Source organism: Tetrao urogallus (genome assembly GCF_951394365.1).
Source record: "Tetrao urogallus genome assembly, chromosome: 21".
Classification (NCBI taxonomy): Eukaryota; Metazoa; Chordata; class Aves; order Galliformes; family Phasianidae; genus Tetrao; species Tetrao urogallus.
In genome coordinates this window covers 3532779-3539329 of record NC_136834.1, presented here as the reverse complement: position 1 = coordinate 3539329, position 6551 = coordinate 3532779, and positions in this window count along the sequence as shown.

Below are 6551 nucleotides of genomic sequence, written 5' to 3'. Positions count from 1 at the left end.
CATATTTTCACTAAGACTGTTACTGCCATCCTTGTATACCTCAAGCAAAAAAATAAAATACGTTTTTCTACTTACTGGGTCAGAACTAACCTGGTCTATCGGGGCCATGTTAATATTTTAAAGAAATTGTGTTGTACTTCATGTTCAGATCCATGGGGACTCATCTGGCCTCTCTGTGCTGTTCTGGATTTCTAACTCTGCTCTGCTCTCAGGAGACCTATGAGCAGTCATTAGCAGTTTGTATACATGCTGTCCCATCTCGTATTGTCTATCTATTCAGCAGTGGCTAAAATACACAGCACAGCTTGTCTTTCTACTTATAATGTCTTTTCAGTAGTAGGGACAGGTGCATTTATTTTTTGTGTTTGGTTCATGTGTAGGCAGTTCAAGGGAAACAATGTGAAGAAACATGATCTAGTGCAATGGTGTTTTCTAGACAACATGCTATGCCTGACACTGTATATCCTGCTAGTTTTTTGAGTGCTCCCTAACATAGGACATGGCACCAATAGAAAACTTCCAAGCTTTTGAAGAAATGCTTCCTCATTGCTGTGCATTGTACCAAAGCTGATGCACTTCTTTTTCTTTCACTAAGAAGTAATTTTTGCATTTGCCTGCATCACAAGAGCGTAAAAACATTTGTATGCAGTAAAGCAAGACAGAAACAAGCCTGCTGTGGAGGGAGTGGGAGTGATTTCAGTTTCTCTACTGCCAGGAATATTTCATTTCTTTGTGAGGATATCACTTCTGTGTGAAATCCATTGGCCACCCACAAAGGCAGAGCCCTAAAGGCACCTTTCTGTTACATGATGCCTTTAAATCCTCTCAGTTCCACAGAGAGGAGAGCCGATGCGAGGCTTGCCATTAGCATCTTCTGCACTAGTGTTCTCTAGCAGAGTGCATGAGGCTGGCCAGCTGGTACAGCTGCCAGACACATTTTATCTGCAGCTATTATGCAGTGTTGGCACCCACAACTGATACTAGCAAATAGGGCTGGTGTCCATTCCTGGCACTTCCTGGACTGCGTGGGAGAGTTTTCCGTAACTTAATGTCAGGGAAGAATGTGCTCGTTAATTACTGCAGATGCAGATAGAGGCCCGCACTGTTGTCTTCTGATTTTATAGCACCCTGCAAGTCTGGCATGTAAATCTTCTCTACCTAGGGAGGGAACTACTCAGACCAGAAATGCGGCTCTCAGACTGCTGGGCTCTCATTGTACCCCTGCCACCAGACCCAGACAGATGCTCTGAGCCCACGTAGCCTCCATGGAGCTGCTTTAAAAATCATTTGCTCAGTGATCTCTCTTTGAGAGTTTCCTGTTCATTTCAGGAGGCAAATCATCGCCTGGTAAGACTGGCCATAATAACGAGGACAAGAGCCTTGTGCAGATCCTACATTAACACACTTTGTTGGCCTCACTTAGTCAACACTTCCTTAGTAGGATTAGGAAGAGCAGTGGATGATGCTTAACACGCGGAATTTTTCTACAGCTCTCTTTGTTTCATCCTCTTTACTTGTTGGAAGTAGACTGGATTTTATTCTTCTCCTTGCTACACTTAAATAGTAGTTTTTAAAGGAATCCATCCAAAAGACAGTTTCCAATCCAAACTCTGTTGATGTCAAGGAAGAATTTCTGTAATTTCGCAAGGAGAAAGTAGCTAACAGAATTAACTGTAACTCTAGCAGACCCTTCTCTTGGATTTCCTGCATAAATTGGTTAATTTTGATCACAGGGTCAACCTTTGCTTTTGCATAAAGTGTAGAATAACCTTATTACTGCCTTACAGAACTACTCTGTTTCCTACATGCAAGAGGGTGTGTATCTGATCTCATTTATTTCCAGTTACGTCCACATATGCCCGTTTATCCTCGCTCTTGCAGGAGACTTTCATGCACAGCTAATTACACAGTGCATACAGAAGGTATTGTAATATCACCCTCAAATGCAATACGGCAACTGCTTTACTTTCCTCGTGCAGAAAGAGAAAAACCATTTTCTCTTCCATAGTTCTTCTAAAACGTTTTTTATAGTGTCGTGCCTATGTATCTGAGATCTTAAGGAGAAGCACCTTTCTCAATGGCAGCATCCTCAAAAAATGTGAGCCTAGCAGAAGCCAAACCTTATTTTGAGATAAACCTTGGGTTTGTCCAGGCCATCTGCTGTCAGGTGTTGCTGCAGATGATCAGCCACAGAGCTGGGGGAGTTTCCAATAAACATGGTTTCAGTCTCTCACATATAAGCTATGCACTAACCACAACCACAGGCTATGGCAACTGTGGCAGCAGCAGACAGGAAGCAAGGAACATCTGGCCTTTAACTTCCTTTAAAGAGATTTAGTTTTAAGTTGTTTTGTTTCTTCTCTCTGTTGTCTTTACTGCTGTTCAGTAGGATCAAGCAGAAGACAGAATCTGAAACTGCATACCTTGAGGTGCCAGAAGAGACAGACACTAGGGTCAGCCCAGCTTCTGCTGTGCCTTCATGAAGCCATCATTGAGGGAGGGCTGACTCCTGACATGGCCCTGTGAAGGTCATCTTTACATACCCCTTCTTCTCCTCCCCAGCTAAAAGAGTTCATTTCTGTGCCATTTCTATTTTCCTATGCTCCTCAAATCAAACACAGCCTCATGGACACAATAACAGCTCTATTCACGAGATGTTTTTTGGGCAATTAGGAATTTGCCTGGGCAGGATGTCACCTAGCCAAATAAATCTCTTTGTCTGAAATGTTTTAATTTGTTTTTTTACTTCCTGACTGGTGAACTTGTGGTTCATTTATGTATTTGTATATATTTTTGCCTTTTATTCTCAGGAGAAATACAGGATCCTTTAGAAAGAACAAAATCTACCAAGTGCATTAGGAACAGAGATCATGCTGAGGCTGAATCAGGCCAACCTGATCAGTGTTGAGGAGTAGACTCCCAAGGATGCCTGTTACAGAAGGAAACTGAGGCACAGATCAATGAATTGACTCATTGAACAGCAGTGAAAAGGACAGTATAGAGTTAGGAACAAAGCCACAGTCCCTTGAACTCCTGCCCAGAGCTTTTTTCACAGGGACACAGTGCTTCTGGGTTTGGATGTTGTAGTTTTTATGTTACTCTGTCTGCACAGGAAGCAGTTTACTCAAGTCATGAATAAACGTGAAAAGTGCTCAGCTTGATTTTTCTGTTTTCTTTCTAAACAGCAGTCTCCCAAAATAAATGTTCCCTTGAGTCGGTTCAACTTCTGGTAGGAAGAGTTTCCACAAAGACAAGACCTTTACCACTAGAAGGGTACAAATGAGTGAGTCAAAATTTAAAAGCAGAATAGCCTGCGATCATAGAACATGCTATATTAAGAACTCTTGTAATTGAGTCTTCTGCTCAGTAACTTCTGAGAAAAGCTAGTACAGAGACGTCAGGGGAAGACAGCATATTGTCCTCCCTTCTACCTGCACCTGGGTCTCCATAAAAGACAGTTGTGTAAGACTAATTCCTCTGTAATTCCAGCTACATCCTTGGAACCAGCACTGCTACCCTCTCAGCTTTTTTTCTACTACCTAAAAACAGTCTGCTCTCAATTTTGGCTTCCTTGTCGAGGCTCCCATAGGCTGTGAGAAAAGGGCTACTTGACGTGCAGCACTGCCCTTTCCTCAGTGGGTTCACTGGTGCTTCTGGCATATCTGTTCCTGTTTGTCTTGAGCAGCTCAGAGTTGTGACTTTCCAGTCCTTGCTCATTTATCTCTACTACAACTCTGCTATGACTTGACTCTTTAATGAGCTCATCACTACTTTAATTACTGTCACAAGGGCAGCAGTAGTTAGGCACCTCTCAATTTTATCTTAGAATATGCTTTCCAAACCACGGTGTCAGAGAGAATCCCGATGGGCAGTGGTGTTGCTGTAGTGAGTGTCTGTGTGTCTCTCACCCTGTGACACTGAAATAAAGAAAGAGAATGGGAACTGGAAAGGAAGAAAACTTGGAAAGAGAGGTGTTAACACCCTGTGGTGCAGACACCTCTAGGAAGGAAGGAGAGAGTGAGACAGACCAAGAGTGGGAAATGCCATTTCCTGATAGGATAATGTTGGCTAACATGTTTGCTGTAGCACAGACTTAGTGACCCCTGTCTGATAGCTATTTATAACTTCTCAACAATAATATTATCACGAGGCCACGGTCAATGTCTGCACACCAAGGAGGGGGGGGGAACCAAACCAGAAGTGATGTTTTTGCAACAAGAATAAGTGAATCACCAAGAACTCGATTCTCATTTGTGAGTGAGGCCATGGTTCAGCCAAATACCTATCCGCAGAATCACAGAAAGGAACCCTGTGCTGCCCACATACTGAGCAAATGAAAGGAATTAAATGCAAGCAGTCCTTAATTATGATGGGAGTAGAGCATAAGGTGAGAAGGTAGCCAGCAAATGTCTCACTAGGACATTGCTGCTCTGTTGTACGTCATCACTACATGTGGCTTGGAGTTCACAAGGGCTGGCTAAATAGGTAGATTGTGATGTTGAAAGGTGACCTTGCTTTACTGTGCAGTTTACTATCTGTATGTCTATGGAATTAGATAACCTCTAGCACTGAAAATGAGAACTGTACAAAGCATTAATGTTAAATTCCTAGAAAGACTGTGGGAGACAAAAGGGGGTTCTGGCCAGAGCCATTGGTCTTTGTGTGTAATAAATCTAATGATGGCAGCAGTTAACCAAGAGCCTTTCCCAGCCCAGATGTCAGGACTGTAGCATGCAGAGGTGAGAAATCTGCTGTCTGGGAGGCATGGTGTGAAATGCACTAGAAGTCATAACTCCCAGCATAGTTCTGAAGTTGCTGCATTTTGAGTCAGGAGAAATCTGAAGATTTTTTTGCTTTTGTCCTTTCCAATTCTGTGCTCCACTATTAATTAAATGGGCACATTAAGAAACTTGCATCTTTCCATTAGCTGCCTGGTGAAAATGAGTGGAAAAACTGCATGTCCTTTGGTTAGTTGGTTGGTTCTGAGAATAGGCAAAGATTCTGGGCCATCCAAAATCTGGTTGGCAGCGTTGCAATACAAAATGCTGGGGCTGTTTCCATCCAGAGGAACAGAGGCTGGGTTTGGTCCATCACTATTTACCTCATGGATGATGTGATTCTATCAGCTGGAGTCTTAGCAGAAGAACTGAGTTGCACAGACCAGCCACAGCACCATCCAGTTCTCCATTGTCACACAGCTGTTTTGACCATCTGTAGCTTACTTCAGGGAGCTGCTCTGGTTGACAGGCATTATTATTTCATCTAAACAGTCCTAGGATCCAGAGTGATCCTCTTGCTCAGGGCTCAGGGTGACTGCTGCAGCTAGGGATGCAGGCACATGCTCTTGATTGACTTCCAGCCCTCCTTCGTTTGTCACAGTTTGAAAAACAAGTAAAGAGAGAATGGGAGAAAAAAAGCCATGCTGGAGAGAGAAAAACAGCACAGCTGTTAGGAAAAAAATATATACAAACGAATGGGCTAAAAGGCACAGGAGAGAAATAAAGACCTCTCTGGTAGTCTCTCTAAGGCTGCTCTTCCCTCCTGGCAAAATACAGGAAGCACTTTCAATATTGGGCGTGGAGCATTGTTCAAACTAATAAGTGCTTCTGTGCTTAATATATTGGTCTCTGTTAGAATTTGTCCAGAGCTAGGAGCAATTAGGAGGTGAGGAGAAGGCAGCATGGAAGAACCAGGATGCAGGCTGGGATCCAGTAGTAAGGAGAAGATAACATCAGTGAGGCTTAGGTACCAGCCAAGATAGTACTCCCCAGAAACTGGGAGGGTACTGCTCACTTTTGCCAAACTTAGGTAGTGACAGAGTATGAGGAAATGTTGTCTTGCTGCAAAGTGTAGCTTCTGCTCAGATAGCAACAGCACTTGACCCCATCAGTAGAGTAAGACTGTGGAACAAGAGTTTAATGTACACCAAGGAATTGAAGGAAAGGACTTGGTCAAGTTTTGCTGGCCCACAGTGGGTAAGAGATGGCTGCAGTTCCACCAGGCTCCATCATTCCCAGTACCAGCTCAGTGCATGTGAGCCTGCTCACTCCCAGCCCTTGAGCATCTGCTGTTCTGGGAGGGGAAGGTGTTTTTGTTATTAAGCCAAACAGCTCTGCCTGTGTGGCAAGAGAATGACTCAAAAATGCCTTGGAAGTTGGTGTGGGTGATGACATCACTGGGCAAGCGCGTCACTACAGTGATCTCAGTGGGCTCATTAAAAGATAAGTCTTAATAACGAGACAGGGAATACAATGATGCAAATCTCCAGCCGTGAGTGTGGGGAAGTGAGAGGGCTTTGGGAAGGGATAGAGGGAAAGCATGTTCGGGCACAAACAAGTTCTGGCTGTGATGCTCTTGGGCAAGCCTTGACTACATTAGGCATGTCCTTCACATGAGCTGATGCCATTGAGGGATGGCCCTGGAGGGAGGACTCATTACTTTCCAGGTAAGGGTTTACCATTGCAGTAGATGGTGAAAGGACATTTTACAGCCCAGAGAGATCTGTCTTTGTCACTGATTTTCTTGGAAGGGGGGTAAGGAAACCTGAGCAC